Genomic DNA, 14,459 nt, shown 5'->3' with positions numbered 1-14,459 from the left:
GTTGTCCAATTTTTTTCATGATGTTCCTTGATTTTCATTAGTAGAATTTGCAAACCATCTGTCTTTTGAGCTATTAGAATAATGTAGTCACCTGTGCAGGTTCTTCTAATTTTAAAACCACATTCACATTCTTCTAATCCATCTTTTTTCAATGTATTTTGGCTTCAGATTGAATAAAAAAGGGTATATAACCTTGTTTAATTCTTTTGCCAACCTGTGATCAGTCTGTTTTACTAGGTTCTGTCGGGCCTCTGTGGCTCAGACTGCTAAGACAGTCTGTTATTAATACAGCTGCTTGTAATTACTGCAGGTTCTAGTCCCACCAGGCCCAAAGTTGACTCAGCCTTCCATTCTTTATAAGATAGGTAAAATGAGGACCCAGATTGTTGGGGGCAATAAGTTTACTTTGTATATAAATATACAAATAGGATGAAGACTATTGCTAACATAGTGTAAGCCGCCCTGAGTCTTCGGAGAAGGGCAGGATATAAATGCAAAAAACAAACAAAAAACAAACACCTGTGGCTTCCTGATCCGCACATTTCAATACAAGGATAATGAGATAATTGGGGATTCCTGTTTTCCATAGGCATTTCCTCCAGAGACATTACTTGGATTTGAAAGGTAATTAGTTGCTTGGTATTCTTCTCCTACAAATTCAAATTTTGAATTTCATCATAATGGGAAAGGGATGTGGTTGTGGGAATCAGTGTAGTAAAGGTTGCCAACAGCAAGCAGTAGACAAGATGCTCCATAGCAAGAGAAGCTAAGGTCATTTAAATAAATGAAGAGGAGATTTTGAATTAGATTTCAAAGCTATCTAGTTCAGGATTATATCGCTTCCTCTGGTTGCCTTATCCCTATTTGCTGGTGCGGGCTCTTCTCTTTTCTTCCTCAGAAACCTCTGAATTCTTCATCTAATTTCACAACTGAGATATAAAAATCAGCAAGGAGAGATATTAAACTTTTGCCTAGGTGCAATTTTGCAGGCTGCCCTTGATTATGGCTGTTTGTTTTTCAAAGGTGTACCCACATGCTCACAACAAGTCAGTTCATAGCAAACCCCATAGGCCATAATCTGATTTTATATCAGCACAGATACAGCAAGAACAGTGTAACATATTGGAGGGTGAGATAGTCATCTTCTGGCTCACATTTGCTTTATCAGATTTGTTAATTGACTAGGCTCATAAACTTCAGAGGCAATATTCAGAGTTGTAGAGTTATGATAAAGGAGAAAGTAATAGCAAACTACTTTCACATTCTAGCCTAGAAAATGTCATGGGCGTGTACAATAAGTCATTGTGTGTTGAATTCAACTCAAGGGAGTCTTTACCTTTTACTCACAGATTAAATCAAAAGGGAAAGCCATTATCTCAGTCTAGTTTAAGATCATGATAAATAAAAGCTGCTTACAGCATTTGAGGTGCTGTACTGCAGAAAACATCAGTCAGATTTAGACAAATGATCAGTTTTCAAGGAGGCTTCTAGCTTGAATATATGACATTGGGATATGATACAGGTTATATTACACTCAGGTAGATCTTTAAATGCTGGAAACCTGCAGCTCAAAGAATATTGCACAGCTTTGGTTATAGGAGCTGGACTACATAATAATGAGACCACTGTGTCCAAGACCACTTTTTTCATTGGCATGCTTGTGAGCCAAGTTAATAGGTTCTCTGGCTCATCTCTCTGATTAAATCAACATTGGTGAGTTGTCTGTTGATGCATCATGCTCCCTTTATTTCTATAGTGATTATTTATATGCCATGGACATGACTGTCTGTCTGTTTGTCCCTCTCTCTTAAAAAATTTTCTGATTCAAGTCTATGCACTCGATTGTCTTTTTCACCCATTCACTTTTCACCCATAGCTGGCACCTTAACTTCACTTCAACCACAGATTCTTATATGCTATCCCTGGATCCACATCTCCCATATGTTTTCCATCATTTAACACCCAGGTGTTAGTCAAGTGAGTATATTATCCACTATCTCTTAATATTAAAATAACTTAGTCTGAGCCAGAAATCAGAGACTGCATCATCTGCAACTTTTGACAACATTTTACTGTTTGGGGAATTCATCCCACTTAGTGTCTCAAAGTAATTGCTTGCACTGTTTGTGATTCTTACTGCTCATAATAACCCTACCCTGATATTGGGAGTACATCAAAATCCTTGACCTGAACTTTCAACACTATATCCTTAGTGTTATAATTTTAGTTCAGATTATATTTGCCACATATAGAATCTAGTGTGCACTATTAAATAGATAAACTACTGGCCTCTAAAGTTCAAAAATTAGCTAGCTACTTTAGTTTCATCTTTTTCCTTGCATCTGTAGAGATGGTTTTCCTTTATGAAACATCAGTTTCCTCCTATTCCTCCTTCACCTCATTTATATAAGATGATGGGAAAATAGAAAATATCCTACAAGAAACAATGAGTAAAGACCAAGATGCCCAGGAGAGGAGGAGGCAAGAGAAAGAATGGAGGAAAAGGCAGAACAGATAACTTAACAAGCAAAACAAGAACAGAAGATAATAAAGACCATAATGATTAATGAAACAAATCAGGGGAAAAGTGTCTTAAGAGATTTAAAAATGGAATGGGAAGATACCATTGAAAAAGAGATAGGGGTCTGGGCAGATACCTTGGAAGCATCGCAGCATAAGAGAATAGAGATGGGAGGAATACTTAAGACTAAACAGTAAAAATGCAGAGGTAGATAGAGACAAAGATCCAAGAGAGGAGTATGGGAGGTATGCCAAAAATCAAATAAGAATTGAAATACTAAAACGGGCAAGAGATGATGGATAGAAAGGAAATAATATTTCTTGTGGTTTCCCCCCCTTCTTTCTTTAATATAATGGGGGCCTGATTAAAAGTTAGAATAGAAGTAGAAATAAAGATATACGTATTATAAAAGTAATAAATAGATGGAAGATTAGAGGTTGAAAGATGGATTTAATATATATGTTTAAATAATATGGTGGTGGTTGTCAGGATGGAGTAAGGGAATTAGATTTTAATACAATATGTGTACTATACTAGGATTCTTTGGAAGAGACATTTGTTCGTCAGGCTGAGGCAAAGGGGCAGTCCCAGAACCAGTGAAATCTGGGGGCTGGGCAGGGGACAGAATGTATCTGCCCTCAGTGTGGAAGGGATTGCCACTCTTGAATTGGCCTTTTTAGCCACACTAGATGTTGTTTCCAGAGCACGATACCATAGTCTTTTGAGACTGAAAGATGCCAATAGAAACTATACTAGGATTAGTAAGGATGTCCTGATTAAATAGAATAAATTAAAGAATTAAATGGAAAGATTAGAGGTTGAAATATTATTATGCTTAAGCTATTGTAATTGGCATTAGTATGATACATTGAAATATTGAATAATTAAATGGAGGTTTCTATCTTAATACAAATAGGAGTATTAATACTAGGAGTATGTAAGCTTAATTAATGCAACAAATATTATTGATACTAGTATTGTTATTTGTATCAAAATGAATGATACCAAGATGCCACACTGTTCATGTACTGATGTCGATGCATATATAAAAATAAAATAGAAAACATAATAAAAAAACAACACTTTCCATTTAGACAATTGTGAATAGTCCAGTTGGCACTGCCTGCATTGTTGTATATATTATATGTCTTCAACAAGGGGCATGGTGAAGAAGTTAAGACCCTCTTTCCCTCTTCTACAAAGAAGGGTGGATGGCAAGGCTAACTTAAGCAGTGCTATTAATGTGTTCTTAATGTCACTGTTATTTCTTTTTTATTGTATAGGATATTTTTGCCAATATTGCTACAGTAGCCGAAAGGGCTATCATTACTTTAACATTAATAGCTTAACCTAAAAGTTTTATAAGACAAAAGATTTGTATTATCCCATCAAAACAGATTTCTTATTCAAGCTTCAGGTAAATGTGGACAATATAATTGGTTTAGTGAACAGAGTTATTTATTGCTCCATATCTGCAACATAGGCTTGAAATAAAATTAGAGAGTGAGCAAAGCTCAAATTAAGTTGGAAGCAGAGACTTCATATTTAACTGCCCATGTATCAATCCACCCAGGTACACCAGATAAAAAACACAACCAGATGAGCTAATTCTATTTTACTATAAGGCTACATTAATGGAACCGTGCAAGCCTGAAAATATAACTCCCCCACCATCACTTTTAACAGCCTGATCAGTTGGGGTGGGTGCTTCCTAAATTGATTTCTCTGGCTGTTATGCCATTGGGGAATCTTCCTTTTCTTGTATGCTCATTCCCTGCATCTCTTTTCCTCATCCCTTAAAGTCATTTCCATATACCATTACATACAAAAAGTGAAAAAAAGCTTAAATAAAAAAGTGATAGGCTCAGTGGTGGGCGTGGCTTGGCAGCGGAAAGTTACTGCAAAATCCCCATTCCCTCCCAATCAGCTGGGACTCAGGAGGCAGAGAATAGATGGGGGTGGGGCCAGTCAGAATTTTTACTACTGGTTCTCTGAACTTCTCAAAATTTCTGCTACTGGTTCTCCAAAACTGGTCAGAACCTGCTGAAACCCACCTCTGGATAAGATGCTTTAAAAAAAAAACTATGCTAATCAAGAATTGCCATTCTAAGAACCAGTAAAAATGACTGTTTTAAGTAACTGCTGCTTAGTTCCTAATTTTGAGAGCTGCATAAATACATGATAGTTTAAATAAAGAATTATATATTCATTCTGATAGAGAACAAATGGTTTCTTATAATTTCCCACAAATTGTCTAATTATTTATTAGACAATGGATAACCATAGTGCTGTATTTTTATTTTTATTTTGAAATTGAACAGGCAGCATATCTGTGTTTTAAGGGAATGATTGTGAGTTAACAGTTAGCTTCCACCGCCTCTTTCAATGATTCAAACATGTTAGGTCTCAAACATTTTTACCTGATAACATATTGTTCAATAACACTCTGCCCGTGCAACTTTCCCTATTGGCCCTTAGGAAAATATTAAAAGCTAAATTATTGCAGACAGTTCTGAGTTTCATGATTTTGTTGACTTAATTTATTGCACTATTTTTATTACATTACCCTCTTTTGTTTAGTGTCATTTATGTTAGTATTCTACACAGATATTTAAAAAGTTAGTTCGTTGTACTTATTCTAAGCCTCTCTGAATCAACTGATCATGCAGGGTATTAATTCAATGAGTAAATAAATACAGAGGATTGCAATAGCACTTAGACTTCTATAGGATACTAACTTCTCAAGTATTTTTAATACCTATTTTCTAATTGTTTCATTTAGAAAGTTGTTTTCACTATTTTGCAAAAAAGAAAAAGGGAAAAAAAACTAATCACACAAGAGGCTAATCTCCATTATATGATTTTTATAGTGAACCAATCCTATTTATGGTTTGGATAGAATGGAAACTAAAACTGTAAAGCAATGGCAATATTCTTTTTTATTTTTGTTGTTCATTGAAATGTACATATTTATTTCACCTGCTCTACAAAAATAAAAGTCAAAAATTGCATTTTGTATGTCACCTTTCTCAGCTGTTTTTATTTTAAAATGTGCATGTCAAAAAAGAGGTTTAGGTTCCACCTTAGCTTATTATTCATTTCTATTATACCATTACTGCATGTATCTGCCAGGTTAAACTTTCACTTACTTACAATGCAGATTTATTTCTTTGTGTGATTTATACAGCTTTCACTTGGCACAGTGTATATCTTCAGTAAACAGCAATTAAATCTACACAAAAACAACACAGCGAACAAGTGACGAAAACAAACCCTGAAACACAAGGACATTAAATGCAGGGAAAATTTCAGCCAATACCACTCTCTGACTCTGTGCCTAGGGAAAGAGTCAAGTGTTTAATGTTTTTTGAAAAGCAAACAAGGTCAGGGCTAAGGGAGTCTCAGGAAGGATGCCTTGCAATAAAGTCACACATGTTTAGGACAAGGCCATGCATGGCCTTGGCAGAAGAAGGCCTGGCATGGCCAGCAGTTGCTTTGTGAAAGGCCAGTGTAGATGTGTCTCATCAGCAGTGGAAATGCTGATGACAATGAAGGTCAGATGACAGGGCCAGTAGAGCCAGGGATGGCTGGATGGGTAGAGGCAACCAAGTTCAGGATGATCGAAAGGGTAGGGTGGGATAGATGGGTGGGTGAGGGGAGTTAAAAAGGAGGCAGTGAGGTAATAGCTTGGATCAGGGTTGGTCCTCATTTAACAAGGTGGGATTTATTTATCCCACGAAGGCAATGGCGAGTGCCAGGATTGCTAAGTGATATGAACACTGATATTGTGCTTGATGACTGTTTTGTTTATAGATAGAAATCCCTGTCCTAATTACTGTCATTAGGTAAGGACTGCATGTATTTATAGAATAAGTCCACTTCTTTGATGTCAAAGTAAAACTATGCAATAGACACAAATACACATTATATAGGAAACCTAGATATTGCATTTATACGTACAGCTTCCATGCAGAACACACCACTAAATCTATTCTCTATAACCAGTTCTAAGCTGTAATTGGATCCATGTAACATCCAGAGCAGACCATTTCACTGTCGTCCATCATCTTATGGATATATTGGGTGGTTCTGTATAGCAGGGGTCTCCAACCTTAGCAACTTTAAGACTTGTGGACTTCAACTCACAGAATTCCTCAGCCACCTTTGCTGGCTGAAGAACTCTGGGAGTTGAAGTCCACAAGTCTTAAAGTTGCCAAGGTTGGAGACCCCTGCTGTATAGTACCCAGATCATAAGATTATCTGACCGTGGCAATGGGATGATGGAAAATTTAATACATCTCAGTCTTCAGACCACCAAGTAACTATTTCTTTCTCAAAGTCTACCTTTGTTCTTTGTATTTGGAAATCAAACTTCTTTTGAATAATTTTTCTTACAGTGCTCATACTACAGTTGTGCTAATTTCACTCTAATACTTCTATACTTCTATTCTTTTATTTCCATGTCCATTTTTCACTCTTGACCTTTCCAAACCATTCTCTGTCCAACATTCAGAACTTTTATCAACGTTATTTCCTTCAGTAATTCTCTCAAATTTTCATTATAACCAATCAAACCAATTGTGCTCTTAGATTCATTTCTTTGTCGTGTGTATACTTGAACAGATTGCTATTTTAATTTATTCCTGATTTTTTGGGCCAGTCAGTTTTTCTGTACCCTCTCAATTAATTCCTACCAACCCATTCAGTTTACCCCAAAATTTTTTCATCCCAATCACATTCATTCAGAATATTGCACATTTTCCCTATATCTGTCCCTGGTTGTTTCATTTACAACATGTAGCAAGCATCTAATTATTTCCAACTTTTGCAATAACTGCATTCATACACACTCACAACAATCTAGTTGACATCAGATCATACTTTTAATAAACATTGTAGCATTCAGTAATAATTTAAACTAGATAGTTCTCTGCATATATTCCTCAAATCCACTGTACATGATCTGACCACTTTCAATCAAGATGTATTAAATTTTCCCTTTCTCTTTGTTCACAAGCAATTTAGCTTAATCTATTTTTAGTCATGCCACATATTGCTCTACATTCTAAATGACAATTTCCATGTATTATGTTCATCAATAGATGAGCCATATATATTGACCTCCATTGCCCATCATGGTTTTGGTCAACATTTTATAACACATTTTAATAAAATAGAGAAGATGTAGACTAGATTATCTAGATTTAGATTCATAGCTGTGTAATATGGATCCTTTCATGTTAATGGTAAGGATAGCACCAGTCAGTTTTGGTATATTTTGGGCAGTATGCCATAATTATAACCAAGGCCCACGTATGTTCATTCCACTCTGTACAAGTCTAGAAATTATTTTGCAACCCAACATATTGGTCTCTGCATTCCGCATGTTCATACATACAACATACCAGTGGTGGGTTGCTCCTGGTTCAGTCCGGTTCTTGTGAACTTGGTAGTAATGGCGGCAGGAGGCTCCGCCCATCCGCCCCAATGTCTTCACTGATGATCTGCGTATGCGCACTCTCCCATTGCAAACCAGTAGTAAAGGTAAGTGGAACCCACCCCTGCAACATACTGACTCAGTAAACATGACTTTAACAATTAAAAACATAGATAAAACACCCCAAATAATATACATCTTAATAAAATCTTTCAAATGTTAGGAAGGGCTGAGTGAGTGAATGCTCGGCATTCATATGTATATCCTAGTTTATGATGCTAAGACCTTTTAGTTTTTGTGCTGTGCAAACATATTTTATAGACTATTTCATTTAAAGAAGCTCAGATAGAAATATTGGGAATTGCGTATTTTCTTATAACAGACTGTTTTTGTATTTTTTTTTCTTTTTCTGCAGCAGAGAAAGGGAGAAATGAAGTATGATGTCAGCGAGTGATCTTCATAATACTTTCTTTATGAAAAAATAATGGATAATTTCATGTGTATTGTACAAAATGGAAAAAGGAAATGCTAAAGGTTTCCCATGTTATTTTGACTTTTTGTAATGACTGCTGTATATCATCTTGATTTTGTTTTGTAGTGATATTTCGGATTATTTCAAAGGAGAGAAGTGTCAGTGTGGGTGTAGTGTGTGTGCATGTGTGTGCGTGTTTATGTATGTCTGTATGAGCATATGACTTTCTGTGCCAGTTTTTCTTAGCCTGATTCTCAACCAGCTGTCTGACTCTATCTCATATCTTGAAAACCCCTGAGGCATGATGTTCTCGGAAAAATAATTTAAGATTGCAATCACAAATGCAACTTTCTGGAAATAAGTTGTATTGGTATCAGTTGAATTTTCCTCCAAATAAATATGCTTTGGGACTAAAGTATCAGTGGTCATTTTGTAAAAGAATGTCAAAACATTTTTTAAAAAGTAGCTACAAAGTTGAAATCCCTTTTGTTTGACTGTTAGTAACTAATTTGAAGTTATTACAACTGATATTTTTGCACTACTTATTGTAATACTTATATGTACATTAACAAGACAATATGTTATGTCTTTTTTTTATTGAAAAAGTTTTTACAAAAAAAAGCTTTCCCCCCCTTCCCCCCTCCCCCCTTCCCCCCTCCCTTCAAACCCCCCCCCCGACTTCCCGGAACAAACACAAGGTATAGTTAAAAATAAAACAAACATATGCTAAAAAATTTTCCTCCTAACTCAATTATACTCCTGCATTTCTCATCAAATCCTAACCTCCCCAATGCAATCAGAAATAATACATCCTAATCATTCAAAGGCAGTCTTATATCTCTTCATCTGATATCTGTTTTGAATATAGTCAATCCATTTTTTCCATTCATTTAAGTATCTTTCTTGCGTATTGTCTTTCAAAGAGGCTGAGATTTTTGCCATCCCAGCCAAATTGGCAACTTTCAATATCCATTCTTCTATTGTAGGTAATTCTTTTTTCTTCCAGTACTATCCTATCAGTAATCTTGCCGCTGTTATTAGATTTAAAATCAATTTAGTCTCAATTACTGTACAGTCCGTGATAATTCCCAGTAAAAAAAATTGCGGCAGGAACTTTATCTTCTTTTTCAAAACATTTTGTAAAATCCACCAAATTCTTATCCAAAAAGCCTTAATATTCTTGCAAGTTCACCAAATATGAAAATATATAGCATCATCACAGTTACATCTCCAACATTTGCTTGCATATCTGGATACATACACGATAATTTCTTAGGATCTAAATGCCATCTATAAAACATTTTATAAAAATTTTCCCTTAAATTCTGTGCCTGCATAAATTTAACATTTCTAACCCAATTTTTTTCCCAAGTTTCCAATAATATTGGCTCCTGAATATTTTGTGCCCACTTTATCATACAGAATATGTTATGTCTTTAAAACACTGGGCTAAAGTAAACCATACATTATGTGTGAATAGATATAGATGTTCTATAAATTTGGGATGTTATTAGCCACTATGACCTATATAGAATAATACTAATGGAAAGATAAAGGCTTGCAGTAAATGGTGAATATCTGTAGCTTAGGTGTAGGATGAGGGTGGAGGTTCATTCTCTGAGCTTGTGGGTTAGTTTCCGAATGTTTTGTTACCAGGCTAGGTAACATTTAGGGAAAATTCCCTAAATTCCAATGAAGATAATACCTAGCCTGATAATGAAACATCCAGAAACCAACGCACAAGCTCAGAGAACAAACCTCTACCCTCAAAGATAAAGGCACTGGACTGGTTCTACAGTGCCAGCTCATACTCATTTGTGAGAGTTGATTGTTACATTTTTAGGACTTTTGAAAGTGAGTTGTTAAACATAGTCCTTATTAAAAATTAATAATGTCCCCCCCCCTGCCCTTGCTTTACATTTCTCAAACAAACCACCTTCAAGGCCGGTCAGGCATCAGTAGGCAAGTGAAACGGGGAAGGCATACATGCACATGGACAAAAGCATACAACACCACATGAGCCTGTTACAATGTCAGTGAAGCTTAAGAAAAGCAGGGAATGGTCTTCATAATGAAAGGCAAAGCTATTGTGGTTCCAATTGTTATTAACTCTTTTCAGTACTCTGTGATTGGCTCATACCACACACGGCTAAACTGAGCAGTGCCTGGCTCTTTTCTGAAATTAGAATTGCTGTCTGCATGTAGAAAATGATTTTAAAGTAATCCTTGAATGTTGGATTTTTAATCAGTGGAGTTTGAGTTGGGTGTCTTTTGTCTGATGGCCAATTTTTAAGAACTCCTTTCAGCTTGGCATATTTGCCTAGGTTTGTCTGCAATTTTGAGGCTACAATAACATATGTACTTGACTAGAACTAAATTCAGAAATCAGCATGTGGAAATTTACAGAGTACAAAGGTTTATGTGCCAAGGATTAGAAGCGTAACTGTTAGATAAGTCAAATAAAAGTTTTGCAGTCAGTGGTATACAATTCCTAGGATAAATCTTTTAATTAACATAAGTGCATTATTAAAATATTTTCCGAATAAACTGTAGAGAATGGGGGAATCAGGGACAGCTCCTTATAAAATAATTAGGAGGGCGAAAACCAGTGTGCATTATGAAGGACTTTTCAAATTGAGTTCTATATATGAAGAGATTTGAATGGATTCTGATGAACTAAGCGAAAAAATAACTTCAAACCATTCAGACATCTGCTTCTGTCTTGATAACTTCTCTTTCTCTCTTGCTTGCAAGCAACAAGCATTTGCAAGCAGTCCATGCAGGAGGTGAATGGCTGCCTTTTCTTTGCCACATGCAAACACACAAAAGCGTCTGACTCTTTGCTTGCCCTCAAGCTCTGACAACATTTCTAACTGTGCAACAACTATCAAAGTGAGTCTCTTCCTCCCTCTTCAGTTTCTACATTACTTGAATGTATGCATATATTGTACATGTCCCCCAGAGGTATGCTTAATAATCATGGCAGCATCCTCTGCACATCTACTTAGACCTAAGTCCCATTGATCTGGATGGGAATTAATAAAGGAATGTCAGATTGCATTGTTTGGTTGCTGTACATGTATGCCTCAAATCTCTTCTGAGTGGGATATCCATCAGTTCAGAGAATCAGATTTGCAAAGGCAGACAAACAGACAGAAAATAGGTGCCTTTGTCAGGAACTCATAATGGTGAAAAAAAAATCCAATTTTAATTTCGCTATGTTAATCCATTACTATTGTCTATGTTATTATGCTGTATGTCATGTTATGTGCAATTGTCCATTTACGTGTCTTAGAAAGGAATTATTCTAAGTGATATCGCAAATTGTGACTTTTCTGCATAATTTTTCAACTTCACAATATAAAATTGTCATGCCCATCCTGGATATCTCTCTCTCTCAGCATATGCATATTGTGTTTGTTTTGCTTTTTGATTAGACTTAATAAATATTTATGTATGTGAACATTTTTTCAGACATGGAACACTGGCTACAAACTGGTACAATTGCATACCATATTGAAGCAGGTGAAAACAGAAAAAGGGAAACAAATTGTAGTAATTGGAACATCCATTTTTGGTGAAATAAGTTTAACATATACATTTGCATAAATAAATTCTGAGTAGCACGAGTTTTATTTTACTGCCAATTTGCCATCGCTACTACTTTGTCTCTTCATCGGGATTTAAAAAAAAACACCTTTAAAAGATTAAATAAAAAAACCTAACAGATTCCATGGTTGGAACAAGTGTAAAATAACTTCTATAAGTTATAGACATTCAAAAAGAACATCTATAAATGTTGTGAATAAACTACAAAATGGCAGACTAATTAAATATAAGTAAGGGTATAAATAAGTAATTGTACAGTGATATACTTTAGTACAATTAATACCAAAGTTATGAAGAGCCCTATTGATGACAGTAATCAATTTAGAGAGTTACTTTGTTTTTTTGTCACAGTTTAAATATAAATTCATTCTGTTGTTATTCAAACTACTATTTTTCCTTCGTTTTAAGATTATACTCAATGTTTTAGTTATGAGACCAATTAAAAGTCTCCGAACAGACTAATGTTTAATATTTTTCAATCATTTTCTGAAGTGCCATCTGTACTCTTCAGTCCATTAATCCTCCCCCCACCCCACAATTTTCTCCTGGCAAAAGTGACTGATGACCTCATTCTCCAAGGTTATCTCTTTGGTTGTCAACACATATTCATCAGTCTTACATCAATGCTGAGAGCATTGCATTGCCCTTTGATTAGTTCCTAGGTCCAATTCAAGATACTGGTTATTGCCTTAAAAGCCATTTATAATTTGCATCTGTGTCTTGGACTAAGTTTCTCCACCACATATGGAGGGTATTCAGACCCTCTCTATTCCATGAAAGGTGAGGGATATTGAGTGTCAGCCCTTTGAGGTACAGTACTCCAGGCAAGAAGCATAAACCATAAGAACTAGCACTACCTTTAGTATTGCTACATTATATGTTTATAGTGGTTACAGTAACAGAATCTTGCAAGCCTGAAAGTGCTTCTCCCCTCCTTTATTTTTACTTCCCAGAAAACTAAGAGGTCCCTTTCTCACATGTTTCCCGTGCCCCTTTTCCTTCTCTGGGCTGAAATACCATTTGCGTAGTAGTTGTCTAGGCTGCAGCTCTTCCTCCTGTCTCCCAATGTCATTCCCGTATACCCGTGATGGCGAACCTATGGCACGCAGAGCCATCTCTCCAGGCATGCCAGCCATCACCCATTGCTCTTCTGGGTTCTGGCAGGCACATGCATGCTGGCCAGCTGGTCTTCACACGGGCATGCGTGCCAGAAACCGGAAGACCAGATGATCAACGCGCATGCACACTTTGGAAACTGGCAGCTCAGCTTCCCGGCACATGCATGTGCACTGGGAAACTCCTCTTCTAGTTTCTGGGGCTCCTGTGTGCGTGCACCGGGAAGCTGCTCTTCCAGTTTCTGGCACGCACGCACACACGCTCCCATTTTGGGACTCGGTGCCGAAAAGGTTCATCAACACTGCCATATATCCAGTGGTGGGATTCAAATAATTTAACAACAGGTTCTCTGCCCTAATGACCAGCTGGAGAGGCATGGCTCGGTGGTCATGTGACCATGTGGGTGTGGCCAACTCAATATCACTCACATCGATGGGCGCTCTGCCTTAGCTGTTACAATGTAATAAGGGTGAACCAGAGAGGCAGTTTCTGTAAGCAGGGCAATAAAGATTAGGTTAGAAACAACACCAGAATGTTTCCTTCCTGCCTTCATTACAGGATTAGCCCTGTAAAGTGGAAAAAAATAAAATAAAATTTCTTCCAACAACTGGTTCTCCGAACTGCTTAGAAAGTTAACAACCGGTTTTCCCGAATAGGTGCAAACTGGCTGAATCCCATCACTGCATATACCATTATATTGAGGGACAAGATGTCAGATGCCAGGGAAATCAGATGATCCAGGAAATTCAAGTGGTTATAAAAATTTATTGCAAGCGTAAGCTCTCTGCAAGAATCTGAAGTACTAATGGCCAAAGCAAATTGAAGGTAGATAAGAGTCAAATGTATTAAAGGTGGGCTGGACTTAGATCTCTTGTGAGTGCGAAGGGACTCCTGACTGATGACATTTTTGACCCCCTCCCTCGGGCTCAGTCTGTTCATCTCCTACATAAGGATGTACCATCTCATTGACTCTCTATTGATTATCTATCTCATTGACTCTCATTGACTCTCATTGACTCTGTAGAATACTCTGTCGTATTAGGAATACCCCCAACTTCTATACTTTTAAGAAAGTTTTAAAAAGTTTGCTATTTCATTAAGTTCGTATGGTATAAAATTTATATAAGTTAGCCAGATTCAATTATGTTTTAATTCTTCTCTTTGAATTTGTAAACTACAAATTCTTTACTTTCTTGCATTAACATAATACTTCTGTCAGACTTATATTTCCATTGGCATTTAAATGACAAGGCTAAAACATAATTCCATAAAGCCAATTTATTTAAGGGAACCATCTCACCCAT

General features: G+C 36.4%; 1 protein-coding gene across 1 annotated transcript in view; it reads right to left on the bottom strand.

Moving 5' to 3' along the window:
- Positions 1 to 14,459, bottom strand: part of LOC131203457 (von Willebrand factor D and EGF domain-containing protein-like) — a 181,398-nt gene that overhangs the window by 53,797 nt on the left and 113,142 nt on the right. The window lies entirely within an intron of this gene.

The sequence above is a fragment of the Ahaetulla prasina genome, chromosome 1 (genome assembly GCF_028640845.1).
Source record: "Ahaetulla prasina isolate Xishuangbanna chromosome 1, ASM2864084v1, whole genome shotgun sequence".
NCBI classification, from domain to species: domain Eukaryota; kingdom Metazoa; phylum Chordata; class Lepidosauria; order Squamata; family Colubridae; genus Ahaetulla; species Ahaetulla prasina.
The sequence above is the reverse complement of the archived record's forward strand: the minus strand, read 5'-3'. Positions and strand labels throughout refer to the sequence as shown.